General features: G+C 37.3%; 1 protein-coding gene and 1 pseudogene across 1 annotated transcript in view; both read right to left on the reverse strand.

The window, feature by feature from the left end:
- Positions 1–4,395: 4,395 nt before the first annotated feature.
- LOC107722791 (uncharacterized) overlaps positions 4,396–21,930 on the reverse strand; it is a 19,204-nt gene continuing 1,669 nt past the window's right edge. Inside the window, exons 3-4 of the transcript XR_001637841.1 lie at positions 8,222–8,225; positions 4,396–4,407 (exon numbers count right to left, since the gene is read on the reverse strand). The gene's annotated coding sequence lies outside the window, so the exon portion shown is untranslated. The remainder of the gene's footprint in view (positions 4,408–8,221; positions 8,226–21,930) is intronic.
- Positions 7,419–20,405, reverse strand: LOC107722760 (sorting nexin-19-like; annotated as a pseudogene).

Below are 21,930 nucleotides of genomic sequence, written 5' to 3' on the forward strand. Positions count from 1 at the left end.
GCATACTCCTTTCTGGGACATCACAGCCATCTGCAAGGCTGTCAGGGCCACAGAAAAGAGCCTGTGTGGGCACCCTTTATGAGGTCATTTCCTCATACTTTACGGTCATTATGGCCTGCTGGGCCAAACACAAACAGTGCTCAGTTTTAGTCTGATAAGACAAGTGTCCATGACAACACGAATGCAAAGCTCTTTTCTCACACACCAGTTCTCACTGGTTAGACTGGCATGTGAGTTCATTTCTGACAGCCGGTTCTTAAGGATAGCTGTGGGTGGTTGTCTGCTTTGACTGAAACTGTTAGTAGTTAGGATTAGCTCACTCATCTTTAATGAAAAGACCTCATGTAGGATTTGATTGCATCGACTGATCTGAAGACAAAATAGGAAAACGATTGGCATACAACCAGGAACTGAAACACTTTTCTCTCTCTATCCCCGTCATTTACTGACTACAATTTCCTGTGCAATGAAAAGTGGCAAAAGGCCAAAATAAAATGTAAATAAAATCAATGTCTAATATGTGCTAACTTAACAGTGCATAATATGTGTAATCTATACTAAATGAAAATATTGTGTACACCAACATATCAGGATGTTGTTTAAACTTATACTATGCACATCTATATCTTGTACCTAGTTGTAAATGTTCATATGGTTAATTATTTGCATTAATTATAAACATTAATCTTGATAGTACAGCCCCAAGTATAGGCTAGCTGACTGTAAGGAATGCTAAAGACAGGCATAACATCTCAGTGTCTTTGTTTACACTGCTGTTATATAGATATATGAAAATTACATTATTGAAACTAAAGATAATAATTTGAAAGTTATTAAAGGTGCTGTAGGCTATGTACCGTTAGCCATTCCTGAATTTATGTCAGGGTTAACCACGGTATACCATGGTATACAGGCCTATTTACATGTCAGGTGGAAGCAAAGCAAGCATGGCATTCGTTTTAAACCACGTGGAAACTCATTTCAGCATATTCACCAATATTCACACGTCTTGTTTCTTTTTTGGTCTCTTTATTTTCCTTTGTCTTTTTATTCCTTTAAGATGCTTAACTGCCGACATCGTTTGAATCGTTGGATAAAATGTCGCACCCTTCAGTCCAAACTCTTGAAAATCATGAAGTTCATCTAGTGCGTTCTTAGCATCCGACTTCCCATATATGGATGGATTTCCTGCCGCTTTGTGAACAGGCAAAAACATTGACAGACAGAAAGCGCCTCAAAAGCTTTCGATTGGCTAAGAAGTATGACAGCGGCTAGCGATGACTTTTTAAAGCTTAAAGGGTTAGTTCACCCAAAAATTTAAATTAGCCCATAAATTACTCACCCTCAAGTCATCCTAGTTGTATTTAGCAAATGAAAACCAGTCTCCTCTTGGCTTATATTGAAATCCTCCGACATTCTTCTTTACAAATCCTCATTTTGTACTTCTAATAAGTGACCGTTGTTTTGTTTTGATCTCTCCCCTGCGCTTCCGCGTTCGTCACTTCTGAGCGGCGCATACGCAATGCTGAACTCATACATTATCAGCCCGGAGCTGCTTCCGTGTACAACTGTTGGCGCAAGCTACATTAAAGTGATTATTACGTTTTGAATATGGATATTTTTCTCACAAAAACGCATCGATTCGCTACAGGAGGCCTTTGTTCACCCCCTGGAGCCGTGTGAGACACTTTTTTTATGGATGGGCGCTTTTTATTTAACTTCTTTTGGACTGATGCATGCAACACCCACTGAGTGGCATTAAACAGCTTGAAAGATCAAAGACCATTTTTAATATAACTCCGACTGGATTCTTCTGAAAGAAGAAAGTCATATACACCTAGGATGACTTGAGGGTGAGTAATTTATGGGCTAATTTTCATTTTTGGGTGAACTAACCCTTTAAGACTACTTTTGACTACTTTCAGGGAGTAGAATGAGTTTATGCATACCGTTTTAATAAATATTGATTAAGAATGTTTGAACATATAGCCTATGTATGTAGGCTATTTATGTATTCATTCATTCATTCATTCTTTTGCAGTGTATAATTTTCCATTCTTGATCTGTTTCTTTTTTGTATATTACTTAGCCTACAGAAAGTGAATAATTTCTACTACTGAATTTATGAACAAGTTTGTAATAATTTTTTTTACATTTCAATTTTGTTCACGAGTGGGTTTCAATACAGTTCAAGTGTTTTTTGTCTGTAGGCTATGTGAATAAAACTTGCACGTGAGTGAAATGCCTCAGGTTCTCCTTTCATCTGACAGTGATTATAAACATACCATGCCCTTACGTAAGGCCCAGGCAGTAGTCAAGCCTTGAGGCTGCTACCACCTGCATTTTACATAATCCTCCATCCCGTCACTCTCAAATCATGACGACAATGGGAAATTGCACACTGGATAGATTTTCACCTCTTCCGAATCAGTGCCTAATTCTTTTTCTATTTACAGCCATCCCATTGTAAACCCACAGTCTTCCGTCATTTAATGAGATTAAGGGTTGTACATCCGAGCTTTTGGGAAAAGTAACGATATAGACATTGGAAACACTCTTTGTACACTGTGTAACTTTCCTGTCTCTCCTATTTCATATCAAACAAAATCGCTGCATGTAAAGTGTCTGTTAAAGATTTCAGCTTTTCACAACTAAATTGGCTTGTCCTGGTCAAAGGTTCACAGTCAAAACCATGAACATCATTTGTCAGTTCAGGTTTTAAAGCCAACAAGACAAACGTTTTCTCATAGTAAACAGACAAGTCGGTGAAAGACAACAAAAGAACAACACACACAATTTGCAGACGCAATTGAGGTCTATTTCATAAACAGATGCGCATTGAGCGAGTAAACATGTCAGTCTATGTTACGAGAGAAAGCGTTCTGAAGCCAGGATGGAAAAAGATAAAGACAGATTCATTTATCATCTTTAACAAAAACTTTGGAGCCCCCTACTTCAAACAAAGAACATATTATTGATTTACACCCCATCATGAATCTTTCTACACACCTCTCAAACCTTCATGGCATATCCTGCTCTCATCTTTACTCGAGCTTTTGCACAGTTAGCATGCCAAGTTCACCAAACAATCTGCTCACTCTGCCATAAAAACACAATGAAACATTCACATTATTATTACTGCCATAACTGAGCAGCGGAAATATGATCATATTTTCTTGACCTGGTAAGGACTCTAGCCGCTGCATTTTGGACTACCTGTAGCTTGTTTATTGAAGATGCAGGACAACCACCTAGCAGTGCATTACAGTAGTCCAGTCTAGAGGTCATGAATGCATATATATAGCTTTTCTGCATCAGAAACAGGTAACATATTTCGTAACTTGGCAATGTTTCTAAGATGGAAGAATGCTGTTTTTGTAACATGGGAAATATGATTTTCAAAAGACAAGTTGCTATCTAATATAACACCCAGATTTTTGACTGTAGAGGAAGTAACAGCTCAAACTCAAAACACACGGCAGCAACAAACAGGAAGTGACGTGTTGTGAGTGTGTGGTAAGGCCACCTTCTCCCTTTTGGCACAAAGCTCTCTGCGTCATCATTTTGATTACAAGTGGTCTGATCTTCTAAATACTTTCTGACATGCAGCACTGTGAAATCACTAGACATAACGACTGCTGCAGAGACGTGGTTAAGATGAGTCCATAAAAGTTTGCAGTTTTCATTTCAGGCCAGAGTAAATTTTTTGCAGATTTTTTATTAATTAAAGCAAATAACAGCACACTTACTACAAGGATGTTCCCCATGGAACAATTACGTGTCTGGCTCAAGGACACAATGATGATAATATGCTTATGAGTCTTTGGTCAATACCACTACAAAATATTATTCATTTAAATGTATTTGTAATATTCAGGCATGAAATTGCAAAACGTATCCATTTAATCAAATCATTATTAATGAAGAAAGCTATACAGAAGAAAAACTATCATTGTGATAAATTAAGGGATCATGGTTTGTTTATTCATCGGAACTGATGGATCCTCTGCAGTGAATGGGTGCCGTCATGTCCAAACAGCTGAGAAAAACATCACAATAATCCATAAGAAATCCACAAGACTTTAGTCCATCAATGAAGCAAAAAGCTGCGTGTTTGTAATAAACAAATTCATTATTAAGGCGTTTTTAACTTCAAACTGCTTCCGGCTATGAATCCTCTAACACTTTCTTCAGTGAATAAAGTTGTCTTGTCTGATTCAAGAGAGAAATGCGCACAGATCATGCACTGTTTACAAGCGAAAAGAGTCCAAAACAGCTATAAACAAATACGTTGATGGATTTTGATGTGAGAGGACAACAGGGGATTGACTTTGTAGCATTATTAATGATTGGTATTTTGGCCAGAAGCAACGATTTAAAGTTAAAATGCCTTAATAATGGATGTTTCTTACAAACACAGCTTTTCACTTCACAAGACGTTAATAGTTGGGCTGGAGTTCAGTGGATTACTCATAGATTATTGTGATGTTTTTATTTGCTCTTTAAACTCTCATTCTGTCGGCACCCATTCACTGCAAAGGATCCATTGGTGAACAAATGATGTGATGATACATTTCTCCAAATCTGTCCAGATGAAGAAACAAAGTCACCTATTAGAATTGATGTAAATTAATCTTAACCTGCTCTAGTAAATGCCCCTCACACAATACAAACATTATTTAGGCAATAATAATCGGACAACACAGTGAATGCAGATCCACAGTGAAACCATTTATATAAATAGTGTAATTGATAAATGTGGAAAACTGCCTCCATTGCTGATACAACAAGAATAAACTATGAATATTGACATGCAGTATGACATGTCATTGTTTATTATATATTTATATTTAATGTATTTGCCCAGTGTCCATAGCTCAGTAGGATGTGTTTATTCACAAATATGAGCAAATACAAGGAATACCTATAAATAAAACTTTATCTTCCAGACAATTGTTTAAATTCTTGTGTTGTCCACTGTTTACTTCTGGCTATTGTTCTTAAAAGACTGTTGAAAGCATTACATCTGGTGTTTGAATCTGAAGTCTCTGTACACCTGTTGCTAACATGCAGTCATCACACTTGAAAATCTAGCATGCAAATCCAGCTAGGTTTCAAAACCAACGTCTGAGACAAGTACACAAAGTTCTTCTAGAATGTGTGCATGCGTGTTTAGCAAACCACCAAATAATAACACATGGATTTTATTATAACACCAGACATTTGATGGCTATGCATGAAAGAATGAAAATAACAAGAAACTTAAATCTAATTCTGCTTCACTGGCTTCCTTAATAAACCTGGCCTTAGTTACAGATGTTTAAAACAAGGTCCAACTCTGAAACTAGACTTGCAAGGCCAGGTGACGTGGAAATAGCAGTCTGGCCATTTTAGGTACGGACTTCACTGTTTCAGCAGCCAGATTAATCTAATCCTGCAGGCTCATTCTGCTCCTCCATTGACAATCTTGCTGGGCTCTGTTTACTCTCAGACTACGTTTTTTACCATTAACCTCCATCACCAGTGATAAATATATGATCTCACTAAGATCAATATAGATATTGTAAATACTACATTTGCTATAGTAAGTGACATAAGAAGATTAATGTGTGGAACATTCCAGAAATCTTTTCATTCAATTTAATTGAATAATATATACATAAAACAAAATGTAAGACATATAAATTACTGTTCAAAAGTTTGGGGTTAAGATTTTTTAAATGTTTTTGAAAGAAGTCTATTTGATCAAAAACCGTAAAACAGTCATTATTGTGAAATATTATTACAATTTAAAATAACTTTTTTTATTTGAATATATTTTAAAATGTAATTCATTCTGTCATGGCAAAGTTGAAGTTTTCACACGTCTTCGCACGATCCTTCAGAAATCATTCTAATATGCTGATTTGGTGCTCAAGAAACATTTCTTATTATAATCAATATTAAAACAGTTATGCTTTTGTGGAAACTGTGATTCATTTTTTTTTTAAGTTAATAAGAACAGCATTTATTTGAAATAGAAATCTTTTGTAACATGGTAAATGTATCACTCTCATTTTGATCAGTTTGAATCAATAAAGGTATTAATTTCTTTCAAATAAATAAATAAATAAATAAAAACACTTACTATTCTCAAACTTTTGAATGACAGTGTATACAATAACGGCAAAATTATTATTCCTTTTTATGTAAATAAATACTTTTAATACTAATGCTTTTAGACATACCAACATAGTACATCTGCTGTTTGTTCATTTGAAAGAATCACAGGGAGGACAAAAATATCCAAACTACCAGATTGCCAAGAAGGGATTTTCACTGACCCCTCTTCATGTTTTGTCTATAAAGTACACAGAGCAGAGACTACTAATTAAACAATTAAAAAATAGGTCTATTCCCAGCAATGATAAATCTTATATTTGACAAATGATAATGTCCATGAAGAATTTGAAACGTCTGTGTTTTCACAGACAGGAAATATTGGAAAATGTGTGCTGATGTGTATTTGCTATAATATGAATAAAAATATTATGCTCCATAAAGGTTCGATGAGTATTGCTCTGCAATATGCACTGATTACTGGAAAAGTTTTGGGCAATTAATAAGGCTCAGAGAAAGAACATTAGAGATTAAAAACAGAACATAGGATGGTGCATTTAATTTTTCTTTTGTTCTATTTTATGTTGAACTGTCAAACATTTCTTAAGATAAAATATACATAACATCTTAAATAAAATTCATTAAAACATTAAACTGAAATTAAATATTAGTTTCCTTTGTCCTATTTACATAGACCTTAGTCAGGGTAGCACCTTATCTAATTTTTAACGGGAATGAAAACGAGGCTATGAGGGATAGAAGTACAGTGCGTTCAATGAACTGTACTCGTGTTTAACAACATACCGATTATTTTGCTGATGAAACGCCTTTCAGAAAAAACTTTTAGTGCACAACAGTTTTGAAAGTTGTGAAAATTATGTGCTTTAGGACTTTAATACAGTGCATGCCATATCCCTCACAGCCTCGTTTTCAATACAGCGTCCATCCTGAATAAGGTGCATACTGTATAAATATATCAAATGTACTACAATTACATTCAAGAGTCCATTCGAGCGGCCTGTCAGGACTATGATGTGAAATGAAGATCACTTGAAATTTAATCTGAATGGACAATATTCAATATTCAAGGACCACACATTGTTTAAGTTCAAAATGGCGCCTTAAACCTTATTTTGAACTCATACTCCAAACCCATTTGAAATAGACAGCGAGTTTGAAAGTCAGATACAAACTGTGAGACAAAAACATCTGTCTACAAAGCCAGCCAAACTGATAAGCCAGACTGATAAAAACATCCAAATGTCCTCATCTCGAAAACAATGTATTCAGAAAGAGGGAAGAAAAGAAACATAGTGTCCTCAGGCGAATGATGGTGTTCTCTCTACATCCCCAGGGACACTCGGAAGTAAAGACCTCTGGAATGTCTCCTCAGAAAATTCTGGAACAAGGAACTCCAGCAGCAGGTCAAAAATACAGTAAACCAAGTGCCTGAATGGGCCCATACCAAACAACAAGTGTTAATTGTTAACAGTCAATTATTTCCAGCCTATTGAGTTTATACTGTATAGCAACAAGAGAGATCACTGAAGATTATTTTGTGAATTTAGAGTATAAAACCTGTTAATACTGGGGTCCTGTAGAGATTCCAGCACATGCTCCCACACCAGTCTAAATTTTTCAGAGCCAAGCATGTCTCTAATTAACTCTACAATTCACAGAAAACACAAGCAACAATTTTATGTCAGTATGTAATGCTTGCAATAAAGGCTGTTGATGCACCAGTTACAATGGTAGGTACCATGAGACTGTCAAACATGCCTAAATGGTAATGAAGGCAATCCAGCTCATTCATTCTGAAGATCTTCTAATCAAGTGGCTCTAATGTTGTGGTATGAACTGACCTGGGAACAGCTGCATGAGGCAGTGCAGGCATTAGAGTCTCGTCTTCTCTCTCTGCTCTGGGCTCCTCTCTGGCCGTAGCACCGCAGGCAGCTCACCCCCGGGCTACACTGCATCCTGGAGAACCCGCAGGTAGATCACCCAGCACGGGGCACTGGTTAGGTGGGCTATACTTTTGTCTAACCCCCTCAGGAAGACAAAATAAGAGAGCAGACCTTAGGATTCTGTGGAGTTTCCAAATAAACTTCTTGATACGGTATACCATTCTAAGGAAGCATAAGTAGTTTGAAGCGAATTATGTATAAAATGATGTAAAGGTCCAACTCACTCAACTGTAAATGACTCTTATAAGACTCTGTATATGACCAGTGTAGCCTGATTCCCGAAAAACAAATAATTCTTATGAGCGTGTTCTTTTTAGTGAATCAAAAACGTACAGCATGATGACCAGTGTAGCTCGATTCCTGAAATAAGTGACTCTAATAAGCAGGTTATTTTTAGTGAATGAAAAGCACACAGCATGAACAGTGTAGCACAAATGACAAACAAATGAATCCTAAGAACTGGTTCTATTTAGTGAATCAAAAACATACAGCGTGACCAGTGTAGCCTGATTCCCCAAACGATTGATTCTTATGAGCTGATTCTTTTTAGTGAGTCAAAATCATACAGCGTGACAGTACAGCCCTGAAAGAAATGACTCTTATGAGCTGGTTCTTTTAATGAATAAGCATTAGCAGAGAGTGAAATTCTCAAAATTCTCAAAATAATAGCCCAATACCAAAATGTATGGGAATTAAATCAAAACATTGAATCAAAATGTGAGCTTGTAAATCTCATCTAATGAGGAAATCTATATCGATAGCCAGTCCTAGTAAGGCCATGACTTAAAAAAAAAAAAAATCTGTTATGTAATGGCATATGCAGTTCAAGTCAAAGTCTTTACAAGACTTCAGTACCTACACTCCTGTCTGAAAATACATGTGTCTCGAATGTCAACTGCACTGGACTATAACCTATTCATTGTCACTCCAGCTGGGCCCTGTCATCTCCTCTATCTTTATCCCTCTGTTACTTTCTTTGAAATCTCAAGGCTAATATTATGCACACCAAGCCTCACCACTAAAACAGATCTCTGCACACTTTAAAATCAGGCAAAGGAAATAAAAAAAAACTCCACAAGTGCATGAGAGTTAGAAAGTGTTGGGTCAGGAGGGGCCAGTGTTCTGCTAACAGCTGGCTGAACATATCTGTTTATTTTTCCATTTCTCTGCCGTGTGGTGCGCGTGTCCCCTGAGCTCTTCACATGTCATCTGTGTGACTGACAGTGGGGAGCTAAACCGGTCTCCAGGGTCGCGTGCCTCCTCTCCAGAAATAGCGGCCAGAATGATGTGTTTACTCTACACTACACACTAACATACACACAGAAACACTGAGACAGACATACACACAAACATACTGAAGGAAACTGTCATTCCGAACTGAATATGATTGATATACATTACTCGAAATACTTTTTAGCGGAAACTGCCACACAAACACATACCCTCAATGCCTCACATGTGCATGCACACAGACTAAACAAATAAGCATGCTGCATTGTGGAAATATAGGTAATCAATATCCAGACCACAAAAACCTTCCAGTAAAATATGAGGTAACAAATAACACATTTTTTTCCCTTGTCATATTATTATTATATTATAGTTTCATTGCATTTAGGGTAAGCTATAAAAATGAGGATACTCTGTGGATTCAGTGAATTCATTCAGAAGAATTTTCCAGACTGATTCAAACTTTTGAACAATTCATTAAAAGAACCAACACTTAAGAGTCATTTGTTTGTGAATCAGACTACATAGGGTGCATTAGAAAGTTTAGAGACAGAATGGACATCCACGGGATAGAGATAAAGAGAGATGGGCAGCTGATTAGATGACAAAGAATAAAATAGGACAAACTTCACAGAAATGTAAAGAAATTGAATTAAAGGAGAGTTTCATATCAAAATCAATTATTATTATATTATAGTTTCATTGCATTAGGGTAAGCTATAAAAATGAGGATACTCTGTGGATTCAGTGAATTCATTCAGAAGAATTTTCCAGACTGATTCAAACTTTTGAACAATTCATTAAAAGAACCAACACTTAAGAGTCATTTGTTTGTGAATCAGACTACATAGGGTGCATTAGAAAGTTTAGAGACAGAATGGACATCCACGGGATAGAGATAAAGAGAGATGGGCAGCTGATTAGATGACAAAGAATAAAATAGGACAAACTTCACAGAAATGTAAAGAAATTGAATTAAAGGAGAGTTTCATATCAAAATCAATAGCTCTCATTTTTGGATAATGAAACTATGCTATAGTGACAATTAAATATGGAATGTTTTGCAAAGATCATTCTTAAACCGAGACAATTACAGAAAGCAGTTGTTTATATTTTTAATCGTTTGAACGTTTGTGGACATACAGAATTTCTGCTAATACCTGACTGACAGTGTTTCTGCTCTGAATCATATTGAAAAACAAATGTTAAGACGTGACATATAACCTCTGTGAGACATCTAACAGCTCCAAATGATCACTGTCCAAGTATTCTTTCACAATAAAAAAGTACTGTACTTCCACATTGCGTTCTTTAACCTAACCTCCTCTCACTTAAAAAGAATTGATTTTGATTCTCATCACACAGTCTTCTGCCAAGACGTAAAAGAAAATATGGTGAGGCATTAGTTCAGATAACACAAAAACCATAAAAGTGTTGGGTTACACAACAATCTGTTCTAGTACAAGTATAAATAGAAAAATAATCAAATCTGACCCCTTGACAGACAGGTTTTTATCGAACAATCTCTGTGTGCACGTGTATGTATGTGTGCGTAAAAGAAACCGACAGAAAGAGAAAGGGAATAGGGAAAAGACAAAACAGAAACACACAGGTTCAAAAGAGAAGCTCAGTCCCAACCGATCACTTCAAAAGCATTGCACACATTTCAACATCCTTACTGACGTTTACCTCATTCAGTTCAAGTCAAAACGTATCATGGTTACCACAAAAAAACTAAGCAGCAAATCCATATATTATACTGATTTCTGAAGGATCATGTGACACTCAAGACTAAAGTAATCACATCACTGCCATCACAGGATTAATTTAGATTTTAGAAATATATTCAAATATAAAACAGTTAAATTATAAATAAATAAACATACAAACAAATAAATAAAGTTTATGGTCAGTAAACAATACCAGATCACACACTTGTGCAAAGGGCAATAGTGTAAATGAAACAGAATGATGGTGAATGCTGGATGCTTGTCCCACCATTCAGGTGTATTTTGTTATATCCTGTGCTGTGTTTTGACTTCTCCATTGACTGAACAGTAAAGACAGCTGACAGAGCCACTGATGTAATTTGATTTGGTACCTGTAAGACACAATCAGCCAATTTTTCAGATCACCAAACAAAAAGGCAAATTTCTGAGAAAGATAAAAAGACAGCTGTCTGAAAATGGCAAACTCTAAGCAAAAGGAACAAAGGAAGAAGTAGTCTTGGTACTCTGACTTTATAAATCATCCCTAGGACATCAACCATATAACAACTTATGTTAAGACGCAGACCTTAATGGTTTGTGCTGCCCCCTTGTGGTATAAACTAAACCATGGGCAACCTCATTATAAGTGCATATGAGTGTCCTTGTTTCTGCTGTTTTGATGTCTCCTGACACGTCTTAGAAAAACAGAGAAGATGCACAAATATAAGGCTAGGGAGTACCTTTTATTTATTTATTTATTTTTTGAGTGGGGTTTAAATGAGTGTATTTTTGATGTTTATACCATTTGTAGAATGATCAGCATCAGACCACAGAATGATCTTCATTTACTTGAGTATCTGTGGATCTACTGGGACCTGCTCATTTGACCTGGGATTTTACAGCTTACTGTGTAAGCGAGTTCATGCAGTAAGTCATCTACATCTGTTCAAAATTATTTCCAGCAAATCTGGGAAGTGTCAGCTAAGAAAGATCAGCCAACAGTGGTCTAATACTATTGATACTCTAATACTAGTGAAGAAATCCTGTCATAACGTAAAGAGCAAGATATTACAAAAAAAAAAAAAAAAGCTAATTGTTTACAGAGTGGCACAAATTTCAGTTCAACACAAGCTCTCTGGAACCACCAAATATTGTCAAATACGGTCTTTACAACTATATAGAAGATTTGTACTACTAGACATGCATGTGATGTCATTCTCAGGTTTAATTAATTACTTGCATAATGCAACATGAAAACAGAACATCAGATGATTTCCACACACACAGACCATAAGGACCCAACTGTATTCGGCCAAGATGCTCTTGTGGTGACACAAGGTCTGCTGCAGAAATATACAACCCACTGTGGTGTTTATGCCACCACATTTAATCGGCATCTCCAAATCCAGCAACTGGACGAAACAGGATCTCGTCAGCACTGAAATCAAAAAGGCCAGTGCATCCTAACCCAGTGACTTCATAGTAATGTCAGTGTACACAGCAAGAACATTCCCGGCCCACGTTTGGTTTACATTTCCAGTGGGACATTTTATTCATGGACAGCAGCACCCTGCTGACAAAACACTGGAGCAGGTTGTTTGTCTGGTGTGCATTACATGCTGGTATTAATGCTGGTTTGCAAGTGCAAAATGTGGCCTATTTGGGCATTTGTTTGTAGGCCAGTAAACTGCACATTATGTTCTACAAAACATGGAATTTCAACTAGAAGTACAAGCATTCACCTTTTGATGTTGTGCACTGGCTAAAAGCACTAGGCTGGTGATAAAAATCCACAACTGCAAGGTATGAAGCCCCTGCGACATATAAAGCCTCACTGGGAGATATAAAGTCATAATGAAAAATTCCAATTCAAATTGTGAAATATTCTGATATCTGAAACGTAAACTGTCTTCCATAGGTTTGAGCAATAACTTTATCAACAAATTATCAGCAAACAGTGTTGGGCCCTTAAAGCTGGGATGTAACTGAATAGCAACAGATTCTTTCTTCCGTATTGTGACATAGATTTGAATAAAACAGACTATTGAAAAAGGAAAAAAATGTAGGGCAGAAATTGGTTGTTGATTAGATGGCAGCAAGCTGGCTGAATGTGAGCTTGCAGTCAGTAGTAAGAAAGGAGCGGAGTTCAAGTTATTACATTTTGATTAGAAATTATGAGGTCAAAAATGAAATATGCACGGTTGAATCATTAATAATAAGATCAATAGCATGCATTAAGAAAATAGATATGGTGACTATTTATTTCATGCTGCAAGGCATCTGCACCTCACTTACAATAATGTTTACTTTTCAAATAATAATGTGTGTGCCTGTAATATTCTAACATTCCAGCAAGTCAGACTATATGATCAGTGGCTTTTTTTTGTATCAGCACTCTTCTACAGTACATGTGCAAAGCATGAAGAGTGTGTGCTAAAGACAAGGCACACCACACACACTGAGCACACAGAGAAGGAAGCAAATGGACCAAAACTGTTACATAATAACCCTGTTTGAAGAAGTTCCATCCCCAGTGATGCCATTACATGCTTTGAACCACAGAGAGCCATAAGTTCCCAGATTCCTCTCCAGCTAAGCACCAGAGAAACTCCTTAATTCTGGAACAGCCAACAGAAACCTTTCATGATTATCCTGTGGCAAGTGGATCCACTTGAAAAAATAACTGCTGAGGGACCAATGATTCAGTTCAAAACCAGACAGATAAGACACACTCGCTAACAGTTTGAAAACGGTTGGCCAAACTAAACAAACACATTACTGGCAAATGGTGAAATCGGTCTTCTCACATGATATATGTGAAGCCGTCATATGAACAGACTGTCCTGAAGCACCGGTGAGCTGGCCTTAAGTGTGGATATATCATATATAAAACAGTTATGGCTATTTTACAAGACCAAGATGCTAACATGAAGACGAGACTAAAGAGGACGTCTTTCTCGCTCAGTCTCCAACCCCTTATCTAATCCCAATCGCACATTTTATTTCAAAATTCATCACGGCAAAGCTCCTAAAAAATGACTGTTAGAGAAAAGGACAAGCCTTACCATATGTCTGGCCAACTCTGTCTTGGCTTTCAAGGAGACAGGATGGAGAGAGAAGGTCAGTGAGGCTTGAATATCTGTTGCCTGTTTACATATTATTAGAAATTTCCGGAACTCTGGGTCCCAACGACATACTCTGCTGACGTTTGTACTTAACAGTCAAATGTTTACCAGATGGATTCAGGAGTGATTGAAGACATGAGGGCCTCACACATCCTGTAGAAAAACTCCTAGTACACCTAGTACATTTTATAACTAATAAGTGTAGGCATTTTATACTTTATGGAAAGAACTTAATAAAAAATTAAACTGATTGCCACTTACTGACAATAATTTTATATGGGGGCAAATAAAACTGAATGAATACCCGGCAGCTCTAAGGAACTGCATTTTTTCAGGAACAAATGTAACATCGTCATATATTCAGAGTTTCAAAGAGTGCTTTCCAGCAGCGGCGCTCCCCCATCAATCTTCAGCACCACAGCAAAAGAAATCCAATTTTACCTCAGTGAATGTGAATCTGATGGATTTGCTGAATGTGATGCAATAAAAAGATGATGTACCACAAAATAATGGCAAGAATCATCTTTCTATTGAGAATTGGGTTATACAGCTCGACCAGTGTTGTCCATTTCCAGAAACAAATGACTCTTATGGGCTGGTCCTACGTCATCCGCTGGACGCCACTCTCTCGTGAACGCGCGTACGACAGTTAGCAGAAGCTAGAGATTAAGGTTTATAAAGTTGTAAATATGGATATTTATTTTTCTTACACAAATGCATCGCGTCGCTTCAGAAGGCTTTTATTAGCCCCCCGGAACCGTGTGGACTTCTTTTATAATGGATGGGTGCAATTTTTTGGACTTCAAATTTTGGGCTACAATCCACTCCCATTTAAAAAAGAAGAGCTACCAGTTTGAGTAGTTTGAGTTTTGTAGCATTAATTATACAAGCACAAAAACAGAATTCAGGACACTGCATACACTATATATATATATATATATAATATATATATATATATATATCTGCACACAATAATGTATTGGCAGGATATATATATATATCCTGCCAATACATTATTGTGTGCAGATATTCCTATATTTACACACACACCAAAACTAGTACTTAATAACCATTCAAGAAAACTGAGCAAATAACCTCTGCATCAACACTTCATACATTTGAAATCCAGCATCTAAACTAATCTACCACTCACCCCATATCGAACACTGAACATTCTGTGCACCTCTTTTACAGGAAGTATTCCTCTAAAACTGCAACAATCCTAATTATGCTTAGTTTCATTTGTTGTACTGCCCCCAAACCACATGGAAAAAACATGCTGGAGTAATTGCAAATGGAATAGTTAAGACGATGTCATGCGTAGAAAATAGCTTTAGATTCAGCTGACATAAGATGCTGATTTTAGCCACACTAATTAACACCTGTCCTGTTCTGGTGATGTCATACAGACAAGGGCAGCATCAACTATCACATCATTTAACAGACATAAGGCCCATCCTAATATAACCTTCCAGAAAAACAACTTTGGCTTATGTGTATCGCGTTTTAATAAGGCGAGGCCAAAATTCTAACTTTATCCCAAACCTAAATAGGGCAATGTAAGAAACACATGCTCAAAGTGACCAGACAAGGCCTCAAGGAGAATTGCAGACACACGGCCTACTTAATGAAGCACTAAAATCTGAGCATATATTAGTTTACAAATGGAAACCAAGAAATGGCTAGCTAATCTGCATGAAAGTTCTTAGTGTTTTCTGCTTCTGTTTAAGATTACATTTATGCATTTGGCAGACACTTTTATCCAAGGTGACCTAGATTGCATTCATGGTGATATATATTTTGCTCAGCTCATGCATTCTATAGGAACTGAATTACCCGCAGTATTTACTTGTAAAAATAAGGCAAAGTAACGGAGTGTGTTCACATGCCAAGTCTTACATCGTTTATACGTAATAACCTGAAAACATCGTAATAAATGCCTTATATTGTGTTCTTTTATCAAATAAAAACATTGAACTCTAGCAAAAACAGCAGAAGGTGTTTGCATGAGAAAAAATCATGCTAATGGGCAAAATAAAGACCATGATTTTCTCTTTATGCAAACACCTTCACTGGAATTCACTAGTACTGACATGTCTTTTATTTTAGATGACTGATTTTTAGAGTAAAAAAAAAAAACAAAGCAAAAACTGATAACACTTTACTTGAAGCGTTGATTTATAATGCCTTATAAATTGACTATTAATGCATTAATTATGACTGTAATGCACTTTATACTGCACTGTACGATCTCATGAATATTTGTAATACATTATAATACTTATCTATTCATTGTTACACCTTACGGAATTATGATGCATTAAAACCCAATGGTAACACTTTACAATAAGGTTCATTAGTTAACATTAGTTAACTACTTTAGTTACCATGAACCAAGAATTAACAATAATTCTACAGCATTTATTAATCTTAGTTAATTTCAACATTTATTAATGCATTATTAAAATTGTATTATTAAAAAAGTATTAAAAAATATTTAAAAAGTTGTGCTTGTTAACATTAGTTAATGCACTGTGAATTAACATGAACTAACAATGAATGACTGTATTTTCATTAACTAACATTAACAAAGATGAATAAATACTGTAATAAATGTACTGTTCATGGTTCGTTCATGTTAGTTAATACATTAAGTAAGGGATAATCAACAGCTTGCCATGCATTAAAGGATTTTAAATGCACGATGTGGAGGCCAAGAACCACCCGACGCGAAGCATAGTCAGATTTGAATAATTGTAAACTATATATATTATGATAGATTTTACAGACAAGATAACAAATTTCAGCAGTAACGTCTATATTTTGAATCTGTACTTGATAAACCAATAAACAACCTTTCTCTGAATGCTCAGAGAGAAACAAATAAAGCATAATTTTGATCTATTGTAGCTAAAGTTGTGTTGGAAAACATAGGCCTGCTGAAAGCACTGATGGAGGATATTTCACTGTGCGTGCAACAAATATTAACACTGGCACGAGGAGTGAGGTACTCTGGGGAAGTGACAGCACATGCTGTAAAAATGCTGTAATCCTCGTGAGGAAGACATGAGCTCACAGGAATTGTGAATACACCCACATGCATTGTTATGATTCTTCCTTTTGGAGTAAGAAACACCATCAAGTCCAACAGGTGATCAGATAATACAGACAGTCTAATACAGTCACCACCCATTTATCAAACATATCACAGAACCACTTGTGTATTTTTTAAGCATGTGTAAACCAGATAACAATCTGTTACCCTACATGAGACAGCTTGTAGGGTGCTGAGATTGTTGCCTTAACTACAATAAACAACGATCAATAAACTAAATGACTCATTAATCTTGGGACCATACGGCAAACCAGGCACAGCGGCCTGTGAGGTCTTTTCACAACATGCTGCTATTTTTTCACCATCACTTCTCTAACTGCTTATGACAGCTTACATATGTCTGGCCCACACAAATGACGCAAGCCTCTTGAACCAGATGCAATCCTGTTGAATAGCTCGCTGGCCAGTTATCAGCCAGCCCTGCTGCGATCCAATCACCTTCCTGCGCTTCGCCCCTCAATTACTTCTAATTGGGTGGAGTGCAGCACATGCATAAGAAGCTCTGCTTTCCATGCTTCTAGAAATGTTTTCCTTTAAAGTCTGATGGAGACTTATGCAGAGGAATGAATGGACAACCATTAATGACCAGCCTCACCCAAAACAAGTGTTCATTTTTGAATATAATTACATGCTGATTTGCGTGATATTAAATATAATTTTAACATGACCCTGCTATTGTTAAAAAAAAAAATTTCTCAAAGGTTGGTTCAGTAAGGGTCTTGTGAAATACAATTCAGCTTGAAAGGGGATTATATCCTTGAAAGAATTTCATACTAGGTCACCATAATGTCGCTTAACCAGACTTGTCTCCAAAGCCAGCATGATGGGATAATACAGTAATGTCAGGTTTATAACATTACAAGATTCAATGGCTTGATTTTGCTTCTGGCCATGTACAAACTCTAGTGTGCTTTAATGAAACAACTGACATATTACTCAAAGTTAACAATGAACTGTTTAAAGGGACAGTCCACCAACAAAGGAAAATTCAGTTTAATGTCTTTCCAAACCTGTAAGATTTTCCTTCTTCTGTGGAACATAATAGAAGATATTTTAAAGAATGTTTGTAACCAAACAGTTTTGGTTCCCATACAATGAAAGTCAGTGGGAACCGAAAATGTTGTAACAACATGAGGAAATGATGACAGAATTTTCATTCTTGGGTGGACAGTCCCTTTAAATTTGAACATCATGGCCAGCAGTGATTACTGGTTAATTAGTAGTTTGATCATTTTTACATACACACAGGGTAGATTATAAAGGATACACCATAAAAATGACCATTAAAATCCCCTGAATTACTAAGAATTAAGATAAGAGTTGTCAAATGACTGTACCTCACCTTTCAATAAAAGTGCCAAAGAGCAGTCTGTTGGTTTTCTGGATGTTTTCTGTACACAGCCAACTCCACTGGTCCTTCATCAGCAAACAAAAGATATTCAGAGCGATATCTGCCAGGGCAGTGTCTGCATCATTACAAACACACAGCAGTTTGAAACATCAACATTTGGCAGTGTAAAGTTAGGGTTAAATTGTATCAGATAAATACTTTGATTTCACATAAAATAATTAAAGCTACAACAAGTTCAATGTAGTTCATCAACACTATACTGCCCTCTCCTGTTTGATGTTCAACATTGTACGTACAGCATAATGCATATCTTTGCATGTGAAATTAAAGTTCACAGTCACCTTATCCTGCACAATTTTAATCTGCGTTTGAGTATAAAATACATAAAAAAAAGGTTTCAAGCTCTGGCTTTTAAAGTTCTTGGTTGATTTAGCTGCTCCTCTTCCTCTCTTTTCAACAGGTCTCTGCTCTCTCATGTGTCCTCCTCCTCCATAATGACTCTTGACACCCCCATCCACCTGCTTCTCCTGTTCCTCTACAAACCCCTCCAGATCTGACAGGGAGAAACCTCGAAGAACCTACAGAACGAGAGGAAAAGAGATTGAAACAGAAACAGAAAATCCAATGAGAGCCAGTTACTGGGAGTACTTAATCAGGTTTCAGGGGTACTTTTCAAAGACTTTGACTGACTGGAGCTGAATAATGACACTATTGTCTTGCCACAGCTGCTTTACAGCAGAAATTCAGAGCCAGTCTGCAGATTTTGGCCATTCAGAGTTGACAGGTTTCACAGAAAAAACATGTAGTGTAATGATGGGCACCGACTCTGAGGTTTTTGTTTAGCTTAAATTAGAGGATATCAAACATGTTTGATATTTTGAGCTGATTTTAGAACATATAGGCCAGGTTTCACAGACAAGGCTTAAGCCAAGCCCCAGACTAAAATGTAAGTCTGAGCTGTTTCAACTGAAAGAAACTTGCACTGATTGATCTTAAAATATGTCAGTGCCCTTGTTTTGTCTCAAGATGTACACCAGTAATGTTTTTTTCTAAGGCATGTTTATAAAAATTACTTAAATGTCCTAACTGAACTATGGCCTAATCCTGGCTTAGTCTAAGCCCTCTCTATGAAACCAGGCCATATTCTTTTAATTTGCCATGCTTCTCATTACAACGAGGTGCATGTTTCTGAGTTTGTTGTGTTTAGAATGACTTGAAAGTCTGATAATGTGTTATCGTCAGTCATTTGGTGATGAGCTCTCCCACCATGTTGCGGCCTGTTTGTGTTTCCAGGTGAGATTTGGGAATAAGGACATGCATGAGGAGATCTACCAGTGCTCTAGGGTAGCAGAGCTGGTTAGTTGGGCCAGTCAGGGCAGGGTGAGGCAAATCAGCCCTACTGTACAATCTCCATAGTTTTGGTGAGTTTGAAAGCAACTGGTCAGGCTCTTCTTGCAGTGTTCGTTGGAGTTCCTTGGCTTGACTAAAGCTCTGCAGATGGCATCCACAAAGCTCTAGAACCCTCCGGTCCACCTGCTTTGCCCTCTCTTCAGTTCAGCGGCCGCCTCCAGCATGGCATCCCTCACCTCCCTTAGAAACAGAACTGCAGTACCAGGATGACACAAAGTCCCGCACAGCCTTATCAACAGCACTCTGAATCTCCCAGTCCAGTCTTTGTTCACTCTCTGAGGCAGTGTGAACTTCAGGAGAATGACCCCGGGGCAGAAAGTGCTCCAAATGAAGGAGGCTGTTAGCATCCAAAGCGACACAAGATCCCAGCCATCAGCCCAGCACTACCAACAGACTGGTGAATAGGGATGGGCGTATCGATCCGAAGTATCGATATATCGATACTGACGCGCCCATTTTACTCTTAGTAATTTAATAATTTCATAATTTCATAAATTTCATAATTTAAAAGTTTAGTGCAGAAGTATCGAATCGGTATTGATATCGACGATACTGCCTTGAAAAATATCGGTATCATATCGAGAGAAAAAAAAAAGGGGTATCGCCCATCCCTACTGGTGAAGATGCACAGCAGCCGCGCTGGTGTCCATTGTATCCGGGTGTGCCTCACACGTCCTGAAAAGTGAAGCTGCGGGCTCTTTGATCGCCCCCTGGTGGCTGGCTGCAGTACAGGTCATAAACCCCGCCCTCTCCGTGTAAACGAATGGGACATGAGTCAAAATAAAAAAATGTATTACACTTCCAATACAATTTTCCGAAAGATGGTTTTGGTCATTTAAGGTAGTAGTTATCACGCTGATATATGTTCAATTGTTTGTTTTTGTGATAAGTTTTATTTTAGCTAGTAATTTGATGCTATAAAAACGGGGCATGTCTTATAGTTGACTGGGTCTGCAGGAGTTTGGGCGGGAGTTTGATAACGTGGCTCCACCTCACGACACTACTGCGCAGACTCTGGCTCCAAACAAATCTCTACTGCACAGACTCTGGCTCCAAATGACGTCATTTACTCAAGATGGCAGCTGCCATACTGAGATGCTTTGGCTTCACTTTTCTATAGTGAAAGGAATAGGAGACCAAATCTCTACTGCACAGACTCTGGCTCCAAATGACGTCATTTACTCAAGATGGCAGCTGCCATACTGAGATGCTTTGGCTTCACTTTTCTATAGTGAAAGGAATAGGAGACCGTCCATCTTTTTTTACAGTCTATTGTTGTTTCAGTCACGGTGTTGCCAAGTCTGCGGTTTTCCCGTGGAATTGGGATACTTTAACACTGTTGCCGCGGGTTGTTTTTCATGTCCGCGGGTTGAAGTGACCCCAATAACGTGTATTTTACCCTCCAGAACGCGATTTTTACTGGGGGACCCCTCGAAACGCGGTTAGTTTGGGCTAGTTTTGAGTAGCAATTGGGCTGCTTTTGTTGTGAAAACCTGGCAACCCTTTCCGTCAAGTAGGTAAGGTTATTATTACTAACAATAGCGGACTCATCGAAAAATATATTGGTATCATCTGTATTAAAGTGAAAATAATCACTTCATGCGATGTTTAAGTGAATAAAATAGCCGTGACATCCTTACTTACTGGAGTTCCATAACTATTGACTTTGTTCTCTCTCACAGGACTTGTGTGTGTGTACTAGGTGATGTAAAAGAGGAAAGCAGGCATTTGGACCAAATCACTGTGAGGCAAGGGAGGGGGAGACTCAACATGTTTCTAAACTTAAAACACATTTTTACCGTTTGTGTTGTTTTACTACTTACACAGTTATTTAAAGTATAAAACATTGTTATTCACAATACACAGCATGGTTTTTAATCATATTTTTAGAGGGGACAACCCTCAGATGGGGGGGGGGGGGGTTTTA

The sequence above is a fragment of the Sinocyclocheilus rhinocerous genome, unplaced genomic scaffold (assembly GCF_001515625.1).
Source record: "Sinocyclocheilus rhinocerous isolate Xijiao unplaced genomic scaffold, SAMN03320098_v1.1 scaffold544, whole genome shotgun sequence".
NCBI classification, from domain to species: Eukaryota; Metazoa; Chordata; class Actinopteri; order Cypriniformes; family Cyprinidae; genus Sinocyclocheilus; species Sinocyclocheilus rhinocerous.